The 13833-nt window shown below is 48.7% G+C and overlaps 1 long non-coding RNA gene across 1 annotated transcript; it reads right to left on the bottom strand.

Moving 5' to 3' along the window:
- Positions 1-1562: 1562 nt before the first annotated feature.
- On the bottom strand, positions 1563-7992 carry LOC118991514 (uncharacterized). The gene is made up of 2 exons (XR_005067437.1): positions 7952-7992; positions 1563-3257 (listed from the first exon to the last, which is right to left on the bottom strand). It is a non-coding gene; the product is annotated as an uncharacterized LOC118991514 (long non-coding RNA).
- Between the last annotated feature and the right edge of the window lie 5841 nt (positions 7993-13833).

The raw sequence follows: 13833 nt of genomic DNA, 5'->3' as shown, positions 1-13833 counted from the left end.
TTAAAAGGTACAGAAACTGCAGCCTTGTCATTCTAGCTGTATCACCCCTGTTGCAGTCAGTGCAGGCATCAGGATTTTATTAATCATTGAGCTGAGGAACATAAACCTGGTGCGGATACAATTACCTACTAAATTGCTTACCCGCTGTGGTCATTGTCTGTGGGGTGTGCTTTTCAGAGAACATCTTGACGGTACAATAAAATCACTCTTCGGGAATGAGGTCCCATTTACATCAAAATCTTAACTCTTTGGAACTCCCTAGGAAAAAAAGCAAGATGCCTCAATCCCAGGGCTGGGCCTTGAGGCTGTGCTGCCCCTCTGCCGTGTGGTGTGCAGTGGCTTACCTGCAGGGAAATCGCTTTTCCAATAAGGTTGCCTGTAAACCCTACAGAAGTAATACTGATAGGAGCCTGTCTTTCTGAGCACTTCCCTGCTGAATTGACAAGTTCACCTAAAGCTGTATGTAACAGAGCCCTGCAGCCTGTCTTATCCTGTTGAAGAAAAGCTTTTCAGGCTCACTGATAAAATGACCAGGAAGGACCTCTAGCTTTAGTTACGTGATTCCAGCAGCATAGCAGATATGAGTGTGCCAAGAAGGTCGGGACTCATCATGGAGACTCCTGGGAACCAGGAGGGTGGGTCTGCCCCACAGAGAGCCCCCACCCCGGGCTTATCTGAAGTTAAGTCTTGGCCAGCTTCCAGACCCTGAAGGGAGGGGAGGACTTCGAGCCGAGTGAGCCTCAGGTGTTCCTCCCCAGAACAGGACGGAGTTCCAAAGGAAACAGCAGGCATCGGAGCTGCAGCGCAGGCACAGCCCTGCCCCTTCTCCCTTCCCTCGTGGCTGTGAGCCTTTGCCCAGAACCCCAGAGGGACTCCACTCCAAAATCCAATCAGCTTCAGGTGTTTATTTTAGCGAGAACCTCACCCTTTCCCTTCCACCCATAGATGGACATCCGGGAGTGTGTTGCTCAGGGCCCAGTGCCATAGTGTTGCATTTAGTAGGTAAACAATTAACTCTGTTGTAAAAGAAATACAGAGTATGTAGCTCAGTTTTGTAAATGTCAGGCCTGTGTTTATTATTTCATGGTTTGAAAACCTTTCACATTGGTTTCTAATCAAAAGTTTGGTGGTTAAGTAAAATTTCAGTCAGCAATACATCTATCTTAGAAAGACAGCCACCAGTTCGCCATGTGTTTAGGGGAGCTAGGAGCATTCAAGGATGTCGGGAGTCATTGTAAAGCAAATGTTTCTGGCTGCCCAGGTGCGTTACTCCACAGAGGAGGTGGAAGCCCGCTAGTAGCATCACTGCACTTGCTCTTGCCAGCCCAGCTTTATCTCAGGGACTGGTCTCCCATCCCACCCACTGAACTTGGTAGGTAGGGAAAGGGCTCAGAGGAGCAGGCAAGTCCTGCCCTGTTGGCTCAGCTGCAGAGTGTGGTCTTCAGGCAGCACAAAGCTTACTTAAGGTGTTTCCTCACTGCAGTCACCTTACTCACCATCAGCATCAGAAAGGTTAAACTCCCTCGGACCATTCCAGTTCTCAAACAGACGAACTAGACGTGCTTCCTCCTGTGGGCAAGCGTATCACCCAGATGCAGTCTCCCCTTGGCCAAGTTCAAAAGTATTTCCAGGGAACCCTTTGGATTCAAGCACTGTAGCCAAGATGTACTCTGAGTTTCACTTTTTCCGAAGGACAGAAGTCTTTGTTCCTTCCCTCTGGTATTTATCCATTTTAGCAGAGGCTCAAATGGCCAAGCCTAATAATGTTTCCAGAACAGTGAGCCAGGGACCCATGCACCCAGGGACCAATCCCCTCGGGATCATACAGGCTCAGTCTAGACTGTTTTGATGCCACCAGAGCTCCTCTGCTGTCCCCTTCCCTCAGGACCACTCAGAAAAGCAAGCAGCCTTCCCATGGTGAGGTCACCTAGCCCCTGGGCCATTCTACAGAGTGAGTGCATGGATCGCCAGTTCAGGCGCTGTGCATGTTCCTAGAAAGGATAGAAAATGGACCCGCCAGCAGGCTGAGCACTCACGTGATTGGAGAGATCGGCAGAAATAACCCCAATGGGCTAAACAGCTGGGGAATCCAAGGAATAGCGCCCGTATAGGAGGCGGGGTTGGTTCTGGTCCTTAACCTCTTGGGGCCTAGTGCTGCACTTGAAACAGGTGTGGCATCACACTTGCCATACCCCAATCCAAGTGCACCCCGGGACTTGTTCCAATCCATGGGTGTATGGCCTTGTTTGCCATTTCCTTTGTTTCCAGTTTTCCTCAATTTTGCATGGAAAACCAGACTTTTCTTCCTGCCCACTTGGGCTCCCTGCCCAGACCCGGCCTCTTTACCAGACTCCTAAGGAAGACCTTCGCTATGGCCCTGGGAGCTGAGGGGAGGAAGTGGACGGAAAATGAGTCTATTTCCTTTTCTCAGGGAAGGTGTTCTCAGGCCTCCTTCACACCTCTTTCCCATGAGAACGGATGGCTTGCAGAGGAGGGCTGAGAAGAGAGGGGACCTGGGTCCAGTCCCCAGGTCTGGGTGTAAGAAGGTGCACCGTGGGATGAAGCCCCACTTCCCCTTTTCAGCAACAGGCCAGCTGCATGTAGCAGTTCCCCTCTCTACTCCAGTGTCTGCTCATGTGGTGCTGGCAACAGGGCACACAGACCCTCCCCAGGAGAGCTCTGGTAGCAGCCCTAAAAGTCCACCACCCCGCATCCCACACCTTTTTGTACAAATGCTTAAACCTGTGAGTGTGCTATTCCTTTGTGTTCATCAGTTTCTTTCTATTTGAGCTGTGTAGGAGGGAAGGGCATCAGAATTGTAGGATGTAATCTTGTGCCAACCAATAAAAACCAGTATTTCACACACATCCCTGCTTAGTGTCTGGTCTCTTCTTCCCAGGGGTTTTCCTTGAGTCCTTGATTTTACTCCCACTCTGCTGGGTTTGAGGAGTTGCCCCAGAGGTCATCTGTGGCCTCACGATTTGCTGTTCAGGGAATTCAGTGAGGGATGGGGACTCCAGGGGCAGACCGGCGGTGCCACTGCCATGGGGACAGAAGTGAGCCACATCTGAGATAACAAGGGGGCACAGCCAGAAGTGGCTTCCTCATGGAGAAGCAGGAGTTGGGCCTGGGGTGGTGCTTCGAAGATTGCAGTGGCAGGACGTCCCACAGAAGAGAAGAGGCAGGGCGTCTTCAGTGTGACGGCAGTGTTAAGTGGGCTGGGGCCCCTCGGTCCAAAGACATGAAGCACATGTGAGCTGTAATGAGAAATGGAGCAGGATCAGACCGAATCAGAAGACCATGAAAACCAGGCCAAGGAGTCTGGCTCCGGATGATGAAGCCTTTTTTTAAATTTGATCAACTGATGTTTTTTTTGAGAGAGAGAAAGGAAGGGGGAGAGACAGGAACATCTATTTGTTCCACTTATGCATTCATTGGTTGATTCTTTCTATGTGCCCTGAGTGTGGATGGAACCTGCTGACACTGTATCCGGACAGCGCCATAACCAACTGAGCAACCTGGCCAGGTCCAGGCGAAGCTTTCTTGAACAAGGCAGTCTTGGACTATCAGCCATGTCTGAGGAGGAGGCAGCTGGAGAGGCTGGAGAGGAGCAGCCTGGGAGCTTTGACAGCTGTGCAGGGAGCGGTGTGTACCCAGCGATGAAGAGAGGACAGCGGAAGCAAGAGCAAACAGCCTATCACTGTCAGATAAATGTCTACCTACTGAGGCAGGTTGGCATGACCGATCTGTGAGCCCACAAATCTGATGTGGTCCATGTTTCCAGAGGTCACTGTTAGGGGGACAATCACATGAACACAACTTTTGAAGACTGGGATACAAGAATACATGTGCCTAGATGACACCTGGCCCGTTTATGTGATGGTAAATTGTCAAACCAAGTTACCTGGTTAGTGCCCAGCTGTGTGTGTGGGCGCCAGAGACAGGAAGGGGATCATTGAACAGTGACAGCCTGATGACTTCATTCCCCTATGGGGCAAATTCCCTAGCAGCTGGTCAGGGTACTCTTTCTCCATGAAATGGATTCTGCAGGCCTCCTTTGTCCACCCTGTGATGATCTCTCCTCCTTCCTCTGTCAAAGGGTTCTTTCTTTGGCTACATTTAGTGCGCATAATGGGGCTAGGAGCTTATGAATGCTGATGCAAGTGATACACTCAGGAAACCAGCAAACGGCCACCTCCACTTGGGATCAGGGGTTCTAGAAACTCCATTCACCTGTGTCAGACCATGGTGGACCGCTCTACAGGTCGCCCCTCACATTTACTACATTCCCAGAGGGTGGATGTAACCCAGGATTGCCTTGCTGTAGTCCAATCTCCCAGGAGCCTGAAAGACTTGGGACTAGAGAGGGCAGTCTAACGAGGCTCCAAAACTGTGAGCGTGGGTGACGAGAGAAAATCAGCCTGAAGAAAACAGCACAGCCCTGATACTGCTGGGACCAGGACCAGGGCCAGGATCAGGGAACTGCACGTGCACTGTGCTTCCTGTGCCCTTCGGTACCCCAGACGGCAGCTCTGATCATCCAAGCCAGATGGAGTCAGCAGGGTTCCTGCTTTTCCCCCTTCAGGCTGGCTCCTGTCCTCTCCAGAGACCTGATAATCATGCCCAAGAATGCCTGGTGCTTTTTTTTTTCCCTAAGATTTTATTTACTTATCTTTAGAGGGGAAGAGAAGGAGAGAGGAAGAGAAATATCAATGTATGGTTGCCTCTCGTGTGTCCTCTTCTGGGAACTGGCCTGCAACCCAAGCATGTGCCCTGACTGGGGATTGAACCGCGATCCTCTGGTTTGCAGGCCCGCACTCAATCCACTGAGCTATACCAGCCAGGGCGTGCTTATTTTTTTTAAATATATTTTATTGATTACACTATCACAGTTGTCCTGTCCGTTCCCCGCCCCACCCCCCACTTTATTCACCTCCGCCCTGCACACCCCTCCTACCTACATTCACCCCCTTTAGTTCATATCCGTGGGTCATACATGTAACTTCTTTGGTTTCTACGTTTCCCACTCTATTCTTACCCTCCTTCTGTCTATTTTCTACCTACCATCTATGCTGTTTATTCCCTGTACCTTTTCCTCCATTCTCCCCACTCCCTGCTGATAACCCTCCATGTGATCTCCATTTCTGTGATTGTTCCTGTTCTAGTTGTTTGCTTAGTTTGTTTTTACTTTTGTTTTTAGGTTTGGTTATTGATAGTTGTAAGTTTGTTGTCATTTTACTGTTCATATTTTTTATCTTCTTTTTCTTAGATAAGTTCCTTTAACATTTCATACAGTAAGGGCTTTGTGATGATGAACTCCTTGAACTTGACCTTATCTGGGAAGCACTTTATCTGCCCTTCCATTCTAAATGATAGCTTTGCTGGATAGAGTAATCTTGGGTGTAGGTCCTTGCCTTTCATGACTTTGAATACTTCAGAAAGCCTGGTGTTTAAACCAAGGCTGTGACCCTAGCTGGTGTAGCTCAGTGGACTGAGTGCTGGTCTGTGAACCAAAGGGTTGCTGGTTTGAATCGCAGTCAGGTCACATGCCTGGGTTGTGGGACAAGTCCCCTGGTTGGGGGGTAATGCAAGAGGCAACCACACATTGGTGTTTCTCTCCCTCTCTCTAAAAATAAATAAAATCTTTTTAAAAAAGATTTTATTTGTTGATTTTTAGAGAGAGGGGAGGGGAGGGAGAAAGAGAAACATCAATGTGTGGTTGAGTCTCAAGTGGCCCCCACTGGGGACCTGGCCTGCAACCCAAGCATGTGCCCTGACTGGGAATTGAACCAGCAACCCTTTGGTTCGAAGCCCACGCTCAATCCACTGAGCTACGCTAGCCAGGGCAAAATAAATAAAATCTTTAAAAAAAAATCATGTCCTTGTTTGCCTTCTGGTTGCAAACACATCTAGGGTGTGAAAGGTTTATTTTATCTCCTTGGCTTTTTGACTCCCAGCTAACATCTCAGCATCTGAGGACGCAGCCACAGGGCTCCGCGTTCTGTGTCCTGAACACAGCTGCGTGCTAAACTCAGGATGCTCAGCCTTACAGAGGCAGCTGCACGGGTGACGGATGGCACAGAATGGGAGAGAAGAGAGCTTAGGGAGGTAAACCATTGAAAGCAGGGTCAGAGGGACGATGAAGAGAGTAGGAAGACCATGGGAGGGTGGGATAGAGGAAGGGATTCAGAAAAGGGAGGGACAACAGTCATTTGCCAAAAGTCCACTTGCTAGATGTTTTTTACAAAGCTGCTCTCCTCTTTGTGAGTATTGCAGTTATACCAGAGATCAGGTCTCAGCTTAGGTGTCGTTAAGCTCTGTGACCTTGGGCAGGTTCCCATCCTTGTTCCCTCCTATTCAGCAGGGTAGCAATTACCTCTGTAGCATTGTGAGTTTTAAGCAATGAAGTGTGCATGATGCTCATGCTGGTGTGTGACTGTTGAATGGTGGCTATGCGTGAACAACTGGGAAATGCCAAGTGCTGTGTTAATTCACTAAATAAGAAAATAGTCACAACAGACACAAATAATCACAATGCAGTGACAAGTGCAATAAAAAGAAAGCTGAGGGAGCCCTGGCTGGTGTAGCTCAGTGGATTGAGCACGGGCCTGGGAACCAGACGATCGCGGTTCGATTCCCAGTCAGGGCACATACCTGGGTTGCAGGCCAGTTCCTGGCAGGGGCCAGTTCCCAGCAGGGGATGCACGAGAAGCAACCATACATTGATATTTCTCTTCCTCTCTCCTTCCCTTCCCCTCTAAAGATAAATAAATAAATAAAAATTAAAAAATAAAATAAATAAAAAATAAAAAAAGAAGGCTGAGGGACCATCCAAGGATTCATGAGGAATGAAGGAATTCTCGGCTCAGGGACCATCCAAGGATTCATGAGGAATGAAGGAATTCTCGGCTCAGGGGGCTCAGGGGCCAGTGTGTGCAAGGGCAAGGCGCTGTGCTTGGGAGACAGCCAGTTTGCTGGGGCTGGAACACAACAGTGATAGTGGGCAGGGAGGAGGGAGCGGCAGGAGGTGGCATGGGAAAGGTCAGCTGAGGTCAGGTGGCTTGGCAGGCTGGGTAATCTTTCCTCCGCATGACTGGGAAGCCAGCGGCGGTTTCAAGCAGAGCATGACCGCATCTGGCCATTGGGGGAAGATGATACTATCCACTGAGCGCCCCTTGTGGGCCAGGCCTCGGTGCAAGGCAGGGTGTCCCCGCTTCACACACAGTCATTGCAGTCCTGCGAGGCCAGGGCCTGTGGTCATCACCATTGTGTGGTGAAGAAATGGAGGCTTAGGAAAGAGAACTACTTTTTAAAGGTATTGGGAGAACTAATTTTCAGAATCATAGGGTGAAGCGCCAAGGATGTCTAAGACGACTGTGAAAACTACCAGGGAAAACAAAGGACTACAAGGGGAGTCCTGTGTTCTGTCCCGTAAAGACTGAATATGAAGACACAGCAACTAAAACAACACGATGAATGGGAACAGCTAGAGAGAAAGAGAAATCAACTAGTAAGCAGAGAGGGGACCAAGAGCCAGGCCTATGCTTAAGCGGGAGTTCGGTGAGAACCGGAGGGAACGTGCACCGAGGGCAGGAAGGACGGGTCCTTCCACAGATGGTGCAGGAAGAACTGCCTGGCCAAGCGGAGAAAAGTAAAACTAGAGCCCTGTCTCACACCATACGTGAAAGAAAAGTCAGCAATGTGTAAAATGAATCATAGAACTTTTAGAAGAAAATGTAGAAGTTAAGTAACATATCCTAGGTCACACAGACTAAAAATGGAAAAACCGTAGTCAGACCCGGGGGGCCTGGTGCAGAAGCTGCCCCCTCCCCTGCCCCCCCCCACTCAGTGGTGCTCTCCCCTGGCCCCCTCAGGGCGTAAGATGGAGCAGAACTAAGTAGGGTGGTGGTGAGCGAAGGCTGGATTTGCAGCTGGTCCCCAAACACCTCACCTGAAGGACTGCTGGGGAGGCCGAGGGAGGGACTTCCTCATCCCTCAGTCAACAGGTTGGGCACCGATGACACAACAAGACACCGCCCAGTGTCTGTGTGAGGGACACTATCAGGGACTCAGCAAACATTTATAGCCGTGTGGGCAGTCATGACACTCAGGGAGGGGTGAAAAAGGGTAAAAACAAGGCAGAAGCGATGAATCGTGGCACCCAGGGCTGGGGGGATTTCAGGGATTAGCTAGTCCCACCCCCTCATTTTCCACTCTGGGAAGTAGAGACAGTGAGAAGGACCTCACCAGTGTTCTGGTTTGAAATCCTGAACAAAGAATACAGATCTCTGGCTATCCTGCAAATGGCCAGCTCCTCTGTCTCTCAGCATGGAAATCTTTTATTTTTTAAATGGTTATCCTGCTCCAGCCACCAAATCCAGCCAGCGCCAGGTCTAACCCATGTCCATCACTTCGTCACTCACTCACTTCCCATGTTTCTTGTCTTAATGTTCTTCCTTTGTGGCCTCCCTTCATAACCTGAATTCCACCATCCCCTCCAACCCCCTCCTACACTACAGCGGAGCCTGCCCAGAGGAAACCGTTGCTCTGGGACCACCATGGGCCCACACCTTGCTTCCACTGAGCCTCCAGTGCCACCTGTCATCCGTCAGTGACTGCCACACTGACAAGTCCAAAGGCCACTTATCCGATCTGACTTCACTGACCCTTCCCTCCTCCCATGGTGTCCCTGGCAACACTTCTGGCTCTGTACCTACCCATGGCTTTCAGAGTTAAGTTCCAACTCCTTAGATTAGTAAGGCGCATCTTACTGTGATTTGGCCCCTGCTCACCTCTGCAGCCTCACTTCCGGCTGAGCGCCTTGGCCTCAGAGAACGTTGCTCTGGTTTCCAAACACATCGTCACCACCACTCACTGCTTCACAATTCCCACACGCAGGGGGGCCCACCTTTGAGAAAGAGCTCCAATATTCTACCCCAGGAAGCGCTGGGTGGCACCTTCTGAAGACAGGAAGAATCTTTGTTTTTGATATCCAGCTGAGTGGTTCAGGAAGTACCACCAGAGCTTCCAGGAAGTACCCAGGAAATGTAGGTGGGAGGAAGCAAAGGGCCGGAAGGCACTTTGGGAATGTCCATCGCATAGGAATGCAAGCCTAGTGCCACCCTGTCCTCTCAACAACCTCACCCCACAACACCCTCAGCTTTCCCCAAACTGGACTCGGAGGCCAGCAGGGATCTAGGGAGGGAGGAGTTTGGAGCAGGGGCGGGGAGGGGCGGGGAGGGGAGGGTGTTCTACTCTTTGTGTCTAGCTCCCACTGACCAATCAGAACGGAGGGTGATGGAAGCCTGGGCGCTGAGGCTCCTTTCCCAGCTTTCTCTTTCTGCTCGAGTTTGGGCGTGAAGTAGAGGGAAATTTGTTTTACTTGGGAAGAACTTGATCTAAGGAAGCTGAGTGAGCGGTTATAACAGCTAACATCTAACTAGTGCTTTCCAGTTCACAACGTCCTCCATCAGTTCAAAATCTTAACTACATGATTCCTTGAACACCTACTCCCTGTGTAGGGGCCAGGGGCCAGGGTCTTGCCTTCACATCTACCCTGAGAGGCAGATACCTTGACCCCCATCTCATGGTTGAGGTAGCTGAAGCCTGGAGGAGTCTGGAGAACAAGGGGAAAGCAGTTTGGGTATGCATCAGATTCAGAAGATGAAGGAGCCCGAGGGAAGCAAATACGTTGCAAATCAGGCCTCTGGTGCTGTCCGAGGCTGGCCAGTAAGGCATTCCTTCCCTCAGGCCACCCCTTCCCTCTGATGCACCCTAAGGACCCACTTGGTCCCTCCTCACTTATTCCTTCCAGATATGCGAGTCCGGCGAGTTCCAGGCCCTTACCTGCTAGTCTTGGCCCTGCCCAGCTTTGGGAGGAGGATAAGCCTCCTGTTCGTTATAGAGAAATTACCTGTGTGGAGGGTGACCGGGGACGGAACCACCATGGTGGAACCCGGACAGCAGAGTGGCTAGGGCCTGGGTGGGGTGGCCCTGCCCCTGACACTCCTTGCAGTACTTCGCTGACCCTGAAACAAAGGGAGCCCCAAAACAACAGTCTCACCTCCTCAGGCTGCCAGGGATCTCACAGGACAGCGGTGGGAACTGTGGATCCTTCTCAGCCTGGACCCTGCCTCCACCTTTATCCCAGAATGGGGTGGTCGCTGGGGCTGACCCAGAGCCACTGGTCACTGTTTCCACAGAAGCTTTCCTCCACTCCTCCCTCCTCTGGAGTGGCCCCCTTCTCCGCCTTCCCAAAATATACAGAAGGGCTTCTGGAACAGCTGGAGCAGCCATGATGGTGGGAAAGCAGTTGGACCGCAGGTGTGCAGAACACCAACTAGCTTCACAAAAACAAGTGAGCCCATTTAAGAAAAGGCCTGGATTCCAGCCAAGATGGAGGCGTAGGTAGAAATACTGTGCCTCCTCGCACAACCAAAATTAAGGACAACAAAGATTTAGGGAAAAAAAACCCACAACCAGAACAGATAGAAAATTGAACTGTACGGAAGTCCGACAACCATTCAACCAGACCCATAAGAGAGACAGAGTTGGTGGCCAGTGGAGGGGGTCTCGGCAAGAAAAGGCTGTGGTTAACGGACCTGGGAGTGCACATGGCACGAGGCTAGCAGACCCCGGGCACAGGGAGGAAACAAGCAGACCCAGTGAGGGTGCAAGGTGGTTGGCTGACCGCAGTCACACATTCGCACGCAGATAAACAAGGCAAAAACAGGCAGTGAGACAGACTGCAGAACCCAGGGCCCCAGCTAGTAGAAAAAAAGCCTAAAAGCACCAATTAAAAAGGCCAGGAGAGACTCCCAGCCTCGCAGGAGAGTTTGTTGGGGAGACCCACAGGGTCCTAGAACATACACAAGCCCGCCTACCTGGGAACCAGCATCAGAGGGCCCAGTTTGCTTGTGGGAAGTGGCAGAGGTGACTGAAATCTGAGAGACAGCAGAACAAGCTCGACTGTTCACACTCTGACCCCGCCCCCACATACAGTGTCACAACCCAGCAACTGGGTTGCCCCACCCTGGTGAACACCTAAGGCTCCACCACTTATACATAACAGGCACGACCTGACCAAAAATAGCTCAAAAAGAAGAACAAATAAAAGCCCCAGACCCAACACTTTTAAACAACAAAGAGACAGCCAAACTATCAGATGCACAGTTCAAAATACTGGTGATCAGGATGCTCACAGAACTGGTTGAATTTGGTCACAAATTAGATGAAAAAATGAAGGCTACACTAAGTGAAATGAAGGGAAATGCACAGGAAACCAATAGTGATGGAAAGAAAACCAGGACTCGAATCAAGGGAGTGGACCAGAAGGGAGAAAGAAACAACCAAACAGAAAAGAATTGAAGAAACAAGAATTCAAAAAAATGAGGAGAGGCTTAGGAACCTCCAGGACATCTTTAAATGTTCCAACATCTGAATTATACGGGTACCAGAAGGGGAAGAGGAAGAGCAACAAGTGGAAAACTTATCTGAACAAATAATAAAGGAGAACTTCCCCAGTCTGGTAAAGGAAATAGACTTCCAGGAAGTTCAGGAAGCTCAAAGAGTCCCAAAGAAGTTGGAACCAAGGAAGAACACACCAAGGCACATCATAATTACATTAGCCAAGATTAAACTGAAGGAGAAAATTCTAGAAGCAGCAAGGGATAAGGGGACAGTCACCTACAAAGGAGTACCCATCAGACTGTCAGCAGATTTCTCAAAAGAGACCTTCCAGGCAAGAAGGGGCTGGAAAGAAGTATTCCAAGTCATGAAAGGCAAGGACCTACATCCAAGATTGCTCTATCCAGCGAAGCTTTCATTTAGAATGGAAGGGCAGATAAAGTGCTTCTCAGATAAGGTCAAATTCAAGGAGTTCATCATCACCAAGCCCTTATTATATGAAATGCTAAAGGGACTTATCTAAGAAAAAGAAGATGAAAAATATGAACAGTGAAAGGACAGCAAACTCACAGTTATTAACAACCACACCTAAAACAAAAGCAAACCAAGAGGACAGCTAGATTAGGAGTGGAACCATAGAAATGAAGAACACATGGAGGGTTAGCAACAGGGGAGTGGGAGGAGGAGAAGGGGCATGAAGGTACCAGCATAGATGGTGGGGAGAAAATAGACAGGGGGAGGGCAAGAGTAGTGTGGGAAATGCAGAAGCCAAAGAACCTATGACACACGGACATGAACTAAAGTGGGGGAATGTGGGTGGGAGGGAGTGTGCAGGGTGGAGGGGAATGAAGGTAGGGGAATGGGAAAAATGGCATAATCAATAAAATATATTAAAAAATAAAAAAATAAAAAGCCTGGAAGGAAATAACATCTTGAATTTGGAATAATGAAGGATTTTATTTTTTCTTTGTGATTTTGTGTATTTTCCAACTCTTTCTTTTTTTTAAGGTAGTTGTTTCTTTTTTAATCCCCATCTAAGGATATGTTTATTGATTTGAGAGAGAAAAAATTCAGTGTGAGAGAGATACATCAATAGGTTTCCTCCATACACTCCGTGATCGAACTCGCAACCTAGGTAGGTATCCTGACTGGGGATTGAACACACAACCTTTTCGTGTATGGGATGACACTCCAGCCAACTGAGCCACCCACCTGGGACTTTTTTCTTTTTTAAAGAGAAAGAGACATTGATTTGTTCTTCCAATTGTTCATGCATCCATTGGCTCCTGCATGTGCCCCCACCAGGAACTGAACCCACAACTTCGGCACATAGAAGGATACTCCCACCAACTGAGCTGCCCTGTTAGAGCCCATTTTCCAACTCTTGATAGTAATTTGTTCTTGCAATCACAATGGAAATAGTCCCTTACATTTTATTTTTACCCAGTATTTATCCCATATAAATTATGACTTTCAATCAACAATTACCTTTTTAAGAGATGGATATTAGTAGTTACATTTTGGAGTCCCCAAGTTACTGAGTGACTCACTTGAAGCCACAAGAGTAGTGAGTAGCAGGAGCAGGGCGCTTGGGGCCAGCTTGGCAAGGTTGGGCCTGAGCAACAGGATGGTGGCCAAAAAGATTCTGCTACAGTCTTTGTTCCTTCTTCTTTCTTTGTCTTCCCCTTCCCAATGTCTGGGCATTGGCCCAGCAACTCTACTCGTCATTAACTGAATTAACTCATTTATAAAATAAATATGCATTGATCACCTACTGGGTGCTCCATTATTTTGAAAGATACACTTTATTCTTATTTTTTAAAGATTTTATTTATTTTTAGACAGAGGGAAGGGAGAAAGAGAGGGAGAGAAACATCAATGTGTGGTTGCCTCTCATGTGCCCCCTACTGGGGACCCAGCCCACAACCCAGGCATGTGCCCTGACTGGGAATTGAACTGGTGACCCTTTGGTTCACAGGCTGGTGCTCAATTCACTGAGCCACACCAATCAGGGCTCATCATTATATTTTTTAAAGGTTTATTGGGATACAATTAATATACAATGAGTTGTACATATGTAAAATGTACAATTGGATAAGTGTTGACATGTGTTCATATGAAATTATCATAACCAAGGTGATGGACCTGTCCATCACCATCACCCACAAATCTTCTTTGTGCCTCTTCGTGACCCCTTTCTCCTGACCCTCATGCCTCCATCCGCAAGCAATCATTAACATGCATACTGTTACTGTAATTTGCATTTTCTAGGTTTCTATATAAGTAGAACCACACATATATATCATAAATTTTGTGTATGTTGCAAGGTATGGATTCAAGTTGGTAATTTTTACATATAGATATCCAGTTATTCTAGCAATATTTGCTGAAAAGCTGTTCTTCTATTCTTAGTTTGCTGAGTGTTTT

This window comes from Sturnira hondurensis, unplaced genomic scaffold (genome assembly GCF_014824575.4).
Source record: "Sturnira hondurensis isolate 20B ecotype Veracruz unplaced genomic scaffold, ASM1482457v3 Scaffold0007578, whole genome shotgun sequence".
Taxonomy (NCBI): Eukaryota; Metazoa; Chordata; class Mammalia; order Chiroptera; family Phyllostomidae; genus Sturnira; species Sturnira hondurensis.
This window is presented reverse-complemented; position numbering and strand designations above follow the sequence as displayed.